The sequence below is a fragment of the Pipra filicauda genome, unplaced genomic scaffold (genome assembly GCF_003945595.2).
Source record: "Pipra filicauda isolate LSUMZ 115617 unplaced genomic scaffold, ASM394559v2 scaffold253_size2546935_pilon, whole genome shotgun sequence".
In the NCBI taxonomy this organism is placed as follows: Eukaryota; Metazoa; Chordata; class Aves; order Passeriformes; family Pipridae; genus Pipra; species Pipra filicauda.
In genome coordinates, this window is record NW_024104369.1 from 665,846 (window position 1) to 678,595 (window position 12,750).

Consider the following 12,750-nt stretch of genomic DNA (forward strand, 5'->3'; position numbering starts at 1 on the left):
AGAAAGAATACCATATCTTAGAGTTTTGCTGTTTTCAAATGTTAAAATATACAATGGAGGTGAAGAAGTGATTTCGTAGCTGAATGACTTCCTGGCAGGAGAGAATCTGACAGGATGGCATTTTACTAATTAAGAAGAGTGCTGGACTAACCAGATGGGAAAAATACATACTGAAACTTTTTTTTAATTTGTTACTTCTTTTTTAATTCCCACAAGACAATGCGGAAATAATCAGGGACAACGAAGGGCATACAAAGAAGAACTGGTAAGTAAGGAAATTTGCTAGCATAAAATACCAATCAGATAGTAACCAAATAATCCTGCTTTAATCAGATCAAAAATTAAGCAAGACATTTCTATGCTTCAGACCCATCTCTAACAGAAACATACAGTTTGACTTCTGATGAGTCAGTCAGGACTAGATCTAGACAGACATTTTAGGTCCTAAATCCAGTGTGCAGGCATCATTTTGATCCTCAAAAAAATGGAGTTTTTGAGATTTTTTATCTCCTTTAGAAAAAGAGGAGATAACACAAACCACCCCACTGCTAGTGACAGAATAAGAAATTTGCTTTGAAAAATCCCAAAATGCTAAATAACAGTGGGAAGGCCTTTTTAGCTACCTTAAGCTTAACAAAGTCACTGAGGAGTAAAAGAATAATGCAACAATGTAAAAAAGATGCCAAAATCAGAAAAGTCAAAATGGGATAAATATCTACTCTGGTAATACATCTGTAGCAAGACAAAGACAAAGGAAAGAGAGATCTGCTAGTCAGTGGAGAAAAAGTATGATTAGAGATGGTATCAAAAAAGCTGATACCTTTTTTACTTTTCTTCACTAGAAGGGTCAGCCTCAATCAGCTGGCTAAAATCATTAGTATCAGAGGCAAGGGGACAGAATATAGTCTTAGATAAAATGCTTTCAAACCAGATGAGCTTGAATTCCTTTTGGAATACTTAGAGAACAGAATAAAGATGTTTTGGAGCCATTAGCAACAATCTTCAAGAACAGATAAGCTTCTATAAGAAAGAAAAAGGACAGATGTCATGTTTATCTTTAAGAGCAGAGAACAGAGGAAATCAGGAAATAACATACTGTTCTTTATTTTCATTCTGAAAAAAATACTGGAGCAAATAATTGAACAAGTTTGCTTAAAAGCTTAAGGTTTTGTTCTGTTTTAAGGATATAAAACAGCCGGCATGTGTTTGTTGAAAACTACAGTGGAAAGTCTCAGCTGGATCATATTGTCCAGTTTGTTCAGTATACCTTGTGGAAAATGTGGTTCAACTGAAGAATAATTAGAGATTTAGAAAAAAAATCTGTAAGAAAGAACAGAAGGTCCCTCGGGAGGCTGTGAAATCTTTATCACCAATATAGATCTTCAAAACAGGCAAACATATGTTCGAAATGGTTTAGGTAAAGCTGATGCTGCCTTTGGCAAGGATGGTATCTTCAGAGGGCTGTTCTAGGCACCAGTAAAGTAGAAAACCAATCAGTAAAACTGATTGTCAAAAGCAGCAAAGTGGGAATGACCTACTGCCTACCATGCCACAAAACATGTAAATATTGTTAGAAGGAGACTGGAACACAAAGATCGTATTAGCCATGAGACTGGAGGACTGTAATCTGTTATCTACCCCAATCAGTCCATGTAAAATCTAATTTTCATCTCCAGGAGATGTGACTAGAAAGGATTGAGGACTAGAGAGTATTACCCAGAGACAGCAGCTATGCTTAAAACATTTCTCTTCAGCAAGCCCCATTACTCTGTGCAGCAAAGTTTTGTACCAGAGGCTGTAGCAGCCTCCATGAAGCCACTGGTACCATAACCCTAAATGCCTTTTGTGATTCTTGTCTTTAGCTACTCTACCATCTGTCAACAAAGTAGGAAGAGATAGGCTGGAAGATACAAGTGTATCAGGGATTGGACTGATAGAACAGTATTTTATTAGTCTATTACCTCTGAAGAATTTGGAGAAAAAATTTAAGATCACCTCGGTTAGTTCCAGGCCATAGTTTAGATCAAATACTTTAAAACAGGGGTTTAGAGACAGATGTCAATTTGGTCATACTGCAGGGTATGAATGGAAAGGTAAAGCCGAGTACTAGGGAAGGAGGGCCTTTGGTACTTCATTTGCTTACTCCCAACTAACCTGACATCTATGACTTTATCTTTCTTGGTTCTCCTCCTCATATTAAGAGTTGCCTTTCTTTTATGTTCTTTTTGCCTGACCTCCTTTTGTGATCTAAAATGCAGTTGATACTCACTGTTGCAGGGAATGATTTTTCGGTTCTGTCTAAAATTCTACCATTTGATTTAATACATATGCAGTGCAATCAAGGAGCGCTTAATTGCAGTTATATGATGACACTATGGCAATAGTCAAAACCTGGTCAAATAAGACTATTTCCAAATGTCATAGAGGCAGAAAATAAGAGCAAAATGTCACTTAGAACATTTCATTCCAGACCCTGGGTGTGTATCTGCTGATGTAAACTGCTAATTAATACAGAGAAGTTAATGTATAATAGCTTTTACAAGATTGTTTTGAGTTATCCCATTCTTATTCAGATCTCTGATACAAGCCAAAATTCTCTTGCATCTTTTTTCTTCCAGAAAGCCAACAATAAATGGATACAATACTGGAAGAGCAGGTGTGTTTTCACTTAGAGGAAGCAGCTATAGATATGAAAATGTCTTAGCAGCTGGTGAATGAGAAGACTGAAGCTGTGCCAGACGAAGTAAGCGAGTGTGTGTGCATGTGTGTGTGTGTGCACGCGTGTTTTGCCACTAATTATGCAAAAAGGCCCAAACCCATTGATCATGTGTTTCTCTCTCTACTTCACCAGGAACAAATCTTGAAGTGTGACAGCTCTTTCAGAAAGTCGGAGTTATTACCAATGATGCATTTTCTGTATTAGAACTGAGAACATACAATGAATCATCCTTTTTTTTTTTCTTTATGCTTTGTGCACATGTTCCTGTTTGCTGCATGGTAAGAACAAATGTAATTTGCAAGAAGCTGGTCTGAATTTTTATTGTCATTTACTCCACTTATCTTCACAGACAATGAGGCTGTATTCAACCAAGGACAGTGTCAACACACGGTGAGCCACTACACAGCACATGGCTTCAAGCTTTCTTTGCTTAAAGTTGGGAAAGATTTACCATAAAATTCAGCAGGCACAGCTGCTGATTTATCTTTGGTGTATGCAGATATCAAGAAATTTTAGTTAAAACCTGAGCAGCCTGACTACTCAAATCTTTTTGGTTTACTTGGTTACAGAACTCCACTGCAATGATACATTTTAAGATTTATAGAAACACTCATTTGACCATCTTATTTTGTCTTGCCCACTCTAATTAGTCAAGCTTAGACCCACCAAACTCTCATAGGAAGACTAGGAGTAAAAATCAAGAAAAGCACTTTGTTGAAGTCACAAAACCATCTTTTCATTTATAAAATTATTTAAAAATTAACATGAGGAGTTGGAACAACTGTATCACAAGACATAGATGAATAATTCCAAAATACTTTCTTGCTGTGCAGATAAACAGAACTATTTATTTTCAAATGCTGCTATAACATACAATCAAATAATGCTGAAAGAAAAATGTGGAAATGTATACCAATTCCATGTATCAGGGATATTATAGATATGGTTTCAGTTGCTCTATCTTGTAAAAATACTTAAGGAGCACTTGTGGTTTTGTTAAAAGATTAAACATGAATGAACCATTTTACTACCTGTTCCTGTAAATTTTACTTTAGGAGGAAACCTAGGAAGTTTATTCCATTGTACAGTTTTAACTAGGACAACATTAACTGGTGTATATGGAGACACAAACCCCCTGCACTAAATAAACTGCATTAAATGGTTAGACGCTGCCTCCACTTAAAGAATGGGAAAAAATATCTCTAACTACTACTCTTTGTGAGGCCTTTTTCTCAAGATCTGTTTTCAATCCACCAATCCAGAAGGTCACCTTGCTGTGTATTTACATAGGCGTACCTCCTGTTAAGCTTTGTGAGCAGTTAGAATGATATTATGCAGTTGATCTGTTGGTCATCACAATTTAACTAGAAATGTAGTCAAACTATAAACAGCATCTTTGAGAAACCAGATAAACCTCACCGGTTATCTTTAATAAACCTGCTCAAAGGTTTTATATTTCAAATGGATATTTTATAATAATAAAAAATAATTCTGAATGGATTGCAATATCTCTTGGAGCTTCTGCAATTGTAATGTTCCCCATCCTTCTAGAGAATCCTATCTTTTACAGGAGATTGTTTAATGTAGAGAAATTCCTACACATTTGTATCGGCATGAAGTCATTACCATAAGAACATACGTCACATTGGTTCAGACCCATCTTGTCTTCAGCAGTGGCTAAAAATCAATGCCCTGGGAAGAATAAGAACAGGGCAAGCATATGTAATACTTCCTCAGAGTCTTCTCCCAGCTGCCAGCTATTTTCAGGTCAGAGAACTTCCTGAGACTGATGCTGCCTGTCTCTTTAGTTTCCCACAGTGAATCTCTCAAGTATTTACTTGTCCAATCTCCCCTTGAACACATCCAAAATTTTCACATCCTGAACAGTTTTGACAAGAAGTTTCATAGGTATACTAAAGCAGGTCCATTAACTTAATGACTTTGCATCAACACCTGTCTCTTCCTTTTCCCCAAACTTTGGAGTTTTATGATACTACAGAAACAGAAATAATACCATGGAATCTGTGATCTTGCTGCACAACATAGCCCCCCTTTTTGCAGAAGAGGAAAAGAGATTCCAGAAATGGAATGTGGTATTTCAAATACATCTTCCTTGACTTCTTCCACTCTTACTCCACACTGATAACCTGAACAGAGGTTCAGGATCAAATAACATTCAATAAATAGTGCAAAGGCTCCATATATCAACTATTTTCTTAAATTAGATACTGAATATACTGTAGTTCTATCTAAATCAGGTACCAAGATTTATGAAATTTTAACAAGGAACAGAGGGAGAAGGCCTATGTAATGTAGTTGATATCAAAATATCTCACTTTTTCACATTGACAGATCTAAGGAATTAATGTTTATATGTTAAATTTTCTGAATATTTGTTTCTCTGGCAAAAAGGCACTCATGCTAGAGAAAACAAATTTTCCAAGCTAAATGTTTTCCCTACACTGTTCTACAGAACTCAGTTTCACTGTACCGTGGTTCAAGGGGGAAGGGGAGGAAAGACACAACTATGACAAGAAGCTGAACATGAGCCAGCAGTGTGCCCAGGTAGCCAAGAGGGCCAATGGCATCCTGACCTGGATCAGGAACAGTGTGGCCAACAGGTCCAAGGAAGTGATTCTTGCCCTGGACTCAGCGCTGGTGAGGCCACACCTTGAGTACCGTGTCCAGTTCTGGGCCCCTCAGTTCAGGAAGGATATTGAGGTGCTGGAGCAGGTCCAGAGGAGAGCAACGAGGCTGGTGAAGGGACTCAAGCACAAGTCCTATGAGGGAGAGGCTGAGGGAGCTGGGGCTGTTCAGCCTGGAGAAGAGGAGGCTCAGGGGAGACCTCATCACTCTCTACAACTCCCTGACAGGAGGTTGTAGCCAGGTGGAGGTTGGTCTCTTTTCCCAGGCAACTATCAGCAAGACAAGAGGGCATGGTCTCAAGTTGTGCCAGGGGAAGTTTAGGTTAGATATTAGAAAGAATTTCTTTACAGAGAGGGTAATCAGCCATTGGAATGGGCTGCCCAGGGAAGTGGTGGATTCTCCATCCCTGGAGGTTTTTAAGAAGAGACTGGATGCGGCACTTAGTGCCATGGTCTAGTAACCACAGTGGTAGTGGATCAAGGGATGGACTTGACGATCTCGGAGGTCCCTTCCAATCCAGCTGATTCTATGATAAAACTAAAAGAGAACTCAAGGGTTTGCATAATTAAGTTTCTTTGGATCTTAACTAAGAATCAGTGCATTGGCTAGTCTTCTCAGAGAAGTATTTCACTCTCCATCGTGTACTCTCTGTATTTGTAACACAGGTTATATTCTATATAGAGAAATAGCATTTGTCTTACAAAGCTGTTGCTACTTTCTTTTGGTGTCATTATCATCACTGGCTTTTTCTTCACAATACATTAAAAAACATGTATTATATTTGGTACAACAGTTGCTACGTATGTTAACTGTTCCCACGCATGCAGAGTTGCCTGTTCATGCACTGTTCCCTTTTCATGAAGGCTAAACTTATTCCAAGGTAGTGAGCCTCCAGAACCCATTGACCTTAATTATGGAAATCAGGAATGTTGCACTGGGTCCAAAGCCAGTTTGCAGGTTGTTTCTGCTAAAGTCTCCGTTTTAGAGAATGACTGTCTGCCTGCAGTTACATTTAAGGAAGTTCTTCAGTTGGGTATTTCTCAGTGGAAGTTCCCAGCTAATATTAGTCATAAGCAGTACTGAAGTACAAAACCACATTTCATAATCCTGTTGACACTCCTCCTAGGCAACATAAAAATTTTCTGTACTCTTACCAAAGAGATTAGAAAAGAAAATGCAAACCTTTGGTTCCTACACTTCATAAAGACAATGAGTAAATTATACTTAGCAACTTCAGCATTGGGATGCATAGAAAAAGTATAAAGCACTATGTTTATGTTGCTTATAATTCACCAAATCTGTATGTCTGCACTTTGACTAATATTATTTAGTTAGCTTCTGGAACTCAGGCTTTGTCTTTTACCACCTATTGGCAAAATACATACTAGGGTTTCCACAGGCTCATCAACTTTTGATGTTGGGGAAAAAAAAATCAGCCTCAATCTTCCTTCATACTATGATACGACAACATTTGGTCTAAATTAAGCCACAATTCTCTTTTTCTGACCAGGAAAGGCATTTCAGGTTCAAAACACACTTTTTATTTTGTTAAAACAACAACAACCGATTGCAAGAATGGAGAAACACCATAGAGTAGCAGAGATTCCTTCAGCACCCAGCACACTCCTTTGGGACCACAGTTTATAAATTCTGGAAAAGGTTTAACATCTGACGTGAGCCATCTAGTGTCTGAACAAATGGCTACATTAACAACTTGCAAGAAACATTTTAACCTCTTTCTGGTAGTAGCCAATTTGTATTTATAAGCTTATAGAGTTGTATAAAGCAATCAGATGAAACCTTAGATGAACTACAGCCTTTTGTCAGCTGCTGCAGCCACCAGCCTCTGCTGAGAGCAGTCAGTTCCTTCCAAGACCTCAGCACAGTGTAACCAACATTGTTAACACACCAGCACAGACTAAGTAAAATTCCTGCTAAAATACCATTTCGGAAGTAATGTCAAACAGCAAACTGCATATAGATGATGTGAGGTACTTAAATAGGTTGCTTGACCCACTCAGAGCAAATTTGAATTTTCACTATGAAAAAAGTATCAACTTGTTCCCCCCCCCCCAAATAAAAAAAGTTTCTAAGTGTAAGTAGTCAAAATATTACTTCCTCTGAGTCTAAAGACAAAGACAAAAATAATAAAGACAAGAACTTCTTCACTACCACTCCTGAACTCCAGATAGGTGTTTTGCAACTGGTTTTAAGATTAGTAGATTCCTAAAATCCTAAATCATTTTTAAATACACTGATATAAGCTTGTTCTTTCCAGCGATCTTGTGAAGACTACATATAGGAAAGCAATTCTGTCTTGACAATGACATAAAAGTGTGAAATATTGATGTGGGACAAAAATATAGAAAGTTGTTTCTGGAATAGCTGTAGAGAAGGAAATACAGAGACAGAAGAGGAGGAAGCAGAAAAACAAAGAAAAAGAAAGCAAGGTGAGGAGGAAAAGGAAAAAACTAATTGACTGTAAAGCAGAAAACACTAAAAGATCAAAATTAGAGATCAAGTTAGCTATGCATTAGAGGTTCTGTATTATTTTCATGGGTATTTTTCTTTACTTCTATTTAACAATTTATTGAAATGTTGGAAGTCTCTAGGAGTATCAAGATGGGTTACTGTAAAGCTTGTTACATACATCTTATTGTATTTGGGGAGGAAACGTAGGGAAAGAAGACACTAAATAATGAAGACAGAGGAAAGACCACCTTCTCTCGTGCTTTACTGTGAAAGAATATTACTGATAAAGAACTAAGAGATTAATGCATGTGATTCCAAAAGTGATGTTTGTAGATGGTTGTCACTTTTGCTTTGCTGAGTTTGAGACCTTCACAACAAATTAAGCACATTTCTAGAATTTACAATTTTTTTCCCTTTAACAACTAACATGCTATGATGGTGTATATGTTATGGTTCTATTTGAATTCAGGTAGTCATAAACTTAGTTGATACATGTTTATCATCAGATAACACCCACTTTTACTTTTCTGCACATTATCCTTGTTTAAATATAGTGTCTGTGAAATTATATTTACATACATTGATCTGAATTTAAAAATTGCATGTTTTATTTCAGTTACCAAGATACCCATTACAATTTTAAGTGTATAACTACTTGCCAAAACTGAAAAAAAATTTAACATGTAGAAATTAAATTAAAAAAAACAAACAAAAACATAATCTTTTTTGCCCACCCACCCACTTTTTTTTTTTCTAAGACCTGGTTGAAAGAAACCTTAACTAGGACGTCTCCAACACTGTCTCTGAAAGAGATTTCATTCCCATTTCTCAGAAATATGTTAACAGAGCAAACCCTCTCTGCACCTTAATAGTCCATTAGAACTTCACCTGAAGTTACTAAAAGTGGCCAAATAGGAAGTATATTTATAGGCTTATTAAGCCATCTGCCTATAAGTCTCTTTAGCTTTAGCACAGGCCAAAACAGAATAAAAGAGTGGTTACAGATCTATCAGAAAAGGTAAATTACAATAGAAACAGCCTTCAGAGGAGCACAGAGAAGAACACCTGGCCACTTTTCCTGTGGCTATGTTTGAACTCAGTCCTCAGGCTTCCAAGTGCATGCACCCAGGGAAGGTAAGGTTGCAATAGCTGGAACGCAGGTTCTGATCTGTGATGGGCCAAAGAGGAAACTTCTGCTCTAGCAGAAGAAACACTACAGCCTGGCTGCGTGGATATGCTCACTGGGGTTCAGAGCTGGCCGAGATTAATTCAAAATCTGTAATGCTTCTCTGCTGCTGGCTCCGTGACTATCCTGGGCAAGTATGTGACAAACGCCTCAAGTTTTCCCATCAGCTCCCACCCTCCTACACACCTTCAGGGAAAAAAGTTGTACTTATACATGTGACCTAAAGAGAGAAGGGCTTGTAGCAGTAACAAAATTAAAACTGTATGTTTCCATTATATTCTTATGTATAAAATTCATTGTCTGCATGAAATAAGTGCAGAGGGGGAAAATGCCAGCGTAGTAACCTAAAAAAAAACACTTCAGACAGAAACTGCTCTGAGCATGAAAAGTATATTACAAACCTAAGTATTGTTATTTACAAATCACCCTGAAACACAGAAAGACAGAAATAGGGAAGGACTGTGGAAGTCGGGAGCACCACAGACCCTGCTTGAGGCGGGTGCTTGGATGCGGCCAAGCAGAGGAGGCACTGCAAGGCAGAGGGAAGCAGAAATATTCCCATCTTTGAGGTGAGGGCAGCTGGGTGCTCCCACGGTAGCGAACTCCGGCAGCCGCTGCCCTGCCCCGACCCGGCGGGCAGCGCCCCGTCACAGGGCGGGGAGAGGCACGGCAGGAAGTCGGTTCTGGTTCCTGGGTTAAGGCGCTCGGGCAGGAGCGAGCGCCTTGTGCCGGGAGCGGCCGCGGGCTCCGCGAGGCGCTCGTAAGTCTGAGTCGCTTCGGGAAGCGCCGCTCGCCGTCCCGCGGGGGGCGGTGGGCGCTCGGCCCGGGAACGCGGTGCGGGCCGGGCGCTCCCAGGCCGCGCTTCCGCCCCCCGCTCCCGGGAGCGCCGGGTCCCCCTCGGCCCGGCTCAGCGAGCGGGGCCGGGGGCGCAGCGCTGGCGCGAGGAGGCGCTCCCGGAGCGGCCGTAGCGGGGTCAGCGGGATCAGTGTCGGGCGGCGTGGCCCGGGCGGCGATGGCAAGAGCAGGAAGAGGCGCTCGCTGTCCCCGCGGGCAGCGGCGGCGCGGCGGGGGGGAGAGAACCCCCGCGCTCCGGGAATCACCGTCCCGCTCCCTGAGCGCTGAGGGGCGGCCCAGCTGTAGCGCTGGTGTGGCAGGAGGGGCTTCTGCCGTGTTCCCGACGCATTCCGCAGTCGGGCAAAGCAGGAACTGTGTCCACTAAGAAAAAATAAGGGGGGATAAAAAGAAAAAAAAAAAATCGAACGAAAGTGTAGTGAGCTCGCATTCTCTCACAAATGATTACCTCAACAGGTTTCCAGTTCCCAAGATGATGGCAGTGTAACTTACAAAATATTTCCATTGAAAAAGCTGTTTTGAAGGCAGAATTATATAAAGAATTACTTGTTGCTGGATGGCACCTATGTTCTCATCTCTCATATGAACCTATGAGAGGTAGGCATGTGTATTACAAATTAATGTGTATATATATACATGATTAGCTAAAATATTTTTTCAGAATTAAAGGTGTTTTCTGAGGCACTAAGAAAAGTCATATGCCTCTTTAGTGAGCTGTGGAGCTGAGATTGCAGCAGCAATATGCTGCTAATCTTTGTGTTGGAGCTTTTTTGGCATTTGACTCAGAATATTCATATTGCTGTTTCTTTTTTTTCCCACCTATATCAGCAAAATGTTTCTCATTTGAGGAAAGTATTTTAAGATAATCTGCAGCTTTTATTTGGTTTGTTTACTTAAAAGTTTGTCTTACAATGTTTACTATACTCAGTTGTTTTCTGGTGTTCAAGTCTTTACCTAGATATGAAATTTGAGTTCTCATTGCCGTAGCTTCAGCAACACAGCACTCACAGGTATTCACATTTGCAGGCTGAGCTCTGGAGCTAATCTCTTCCTCTAATTCTGACCCTGTTAGAATAAGTTCAGCAATTTGTATTGCTGCTTCTCCGCTGACTACATATTGCTGTTAATGATTGTGGAAGTCTTTAGGATCTAATGAATATCTAGAATGTCAGTTGCTAAAGATCAGGGTTGTCAGTTTGGGGCTGAATTATGTATAGAATATAGCGACTGGAACATAGCATAACTAAGGCTGGTTAAAATAGGGGGATATTTGGGTTGGGGGTTGTTTTGTTTTTTTTTTTTTATTTTAGGGTTGTTGGAGGGGTTTTTTCCTCTTAGTTGGATGTAGGGAGAAGGGTAAATGACAAGGAACAGTTGGCAAATTCCCTGATAAATATTGATGCCTATGGAGGAGAAGCAGGAAAAGGAGCCAGCTTTTTAACTGCAAGGAGTTCTGGATATGAGATATATAACATAAGAAGCAGTTATTTATTCCAGCAACAGGCAATCCAGGGTGTGACTACAGAGTAGTTTAATCCAATCTAAATCTAGACTGCGGCAGTCCTGCCCACGGCTAGTCTCATGTTCCCACTGCCTTCTTATGCTGGTAGTAGTGCTCCAGCAGCCTTGCAGTGAGCTAGCTCCAGTTTTAATTTCGAAGTTGTTTTTTTTAGGGGGGTTGTTGTTGCTTTTTTGAGGAAGTAGGGAGCTACTTTGGCATACTCAGCTGTGTAGCATAGAAGTGCTAATACTGGTACAAGTAAGTGGCAAAAATACATGGCCAGGGATTGGGTAAGGTCCAGGTATTCTTCTCTGTGGCAGGACAGACTTACATCACTGTTACATAACTGTGACCTCATGTTACAGTTTCAAAGCCAATGCTGCTGCCGAACACAGGGGTTCTGTCTGCCTTTTGCTGATGTTTTCTGCTCCTGTGCAGGATTCCTTGTGTTATCATGTCATTTGAAGTGGTCTGTGGATCTAGTCTGATTAAAACTAACACAGCAGAAACACCTTTAGTATTTAGTTTTAAACTGGATCGGTTTGCTGATACGGTTTCCTGTAAGGTTGCTTATGCTGGAAGAAAGGGAAGGGTGAGGTGGAAGCAGAAATGAGTGTCTAGGGGGTATGGATCAAATATTGGACCAATTCTTCTAGTTACAGTTCTATCTTAAAGTGTTGCTAGTAATGACTTTCATTGACTCTTTCTTACTGCATGGAGTCTGAATTTTAGGGAGCTACCAGTAAATTAGCTACCATTCTCCTTATTTTTCCCTACCAAGTAGAAAATCAGGTGCAGTGCTACAGTTCTGCCTGTTGGATCAATTACCAGCAGTCCAGATGACAGCAGAACTCTTTGTCAATGCTCCCACTTTCAATCAGTGAGTAAGTATAAGACTGGAAATTAGGTATAAATTTTAAATACTGTTTTTCAGATGGAGATTTGAATTTGCATGAATGAAATTAATACCTTCATTTTCTATGAACTTTGAGCCCTGTTCTCTCTCTTAGTGTCTGAACAGTGTTTTCAATCCCATTGGACTCCTCTTTTGAAGTTATGTTTTATATGGACAAGACATGCCATTTACTAGGTAAATTGTTACAAGTGTCAGTGGAGAATTTCAGAAAAGTACAAAGTCAACGTTGATGCAAACTTTGCAAGCTTTTAAAGAAAGTGAGAGCACGCTTTCAGTCACTGTCAGCCATAACAATGCCCTCTGCAGGTTAGCACCTGTCCTTGAAAGCAGATGTAATATCTGATTTTATTCACTGAACTACATAAAACAGGCCTTCATTTAAAATTGAAAGAAAACCTACCTATTTAGTTAAAGATGTACCCCAGGTATTAGAATGAATATTCCATTTAGTGAAGGGA

General features: G+C 39.8%; 1 protein-coding gene across 2 annotated transcripts in view; it reads left to right on the top strand.

The window, feature by feature from the left end:
- Window positions 1–9,705: 9,705 nt before the first annotated feature.
- The window catches only part of TANK (TRAF family member associated NFKB activator), a 28,170-nt gene continuing 25,125 nt past the window's right edge, over window positions 9,706–12,750 (top strand). Inside the window, exons 1-2 of one of the 2 annotated variants that reach the window (XM_027734169.2) lie at window positions 9,706–9,783; window positions 10,332–10,472. The gene's annotated coding sequence lies outside the window, so the exon portion shown is untranslated. The remainder of the gene's footprint in view (window positions 9,784–10,331; window positions 10,473–12,750) is intronic. The other variant, XM_027734172.2, reaches the window with a different exon arrangement.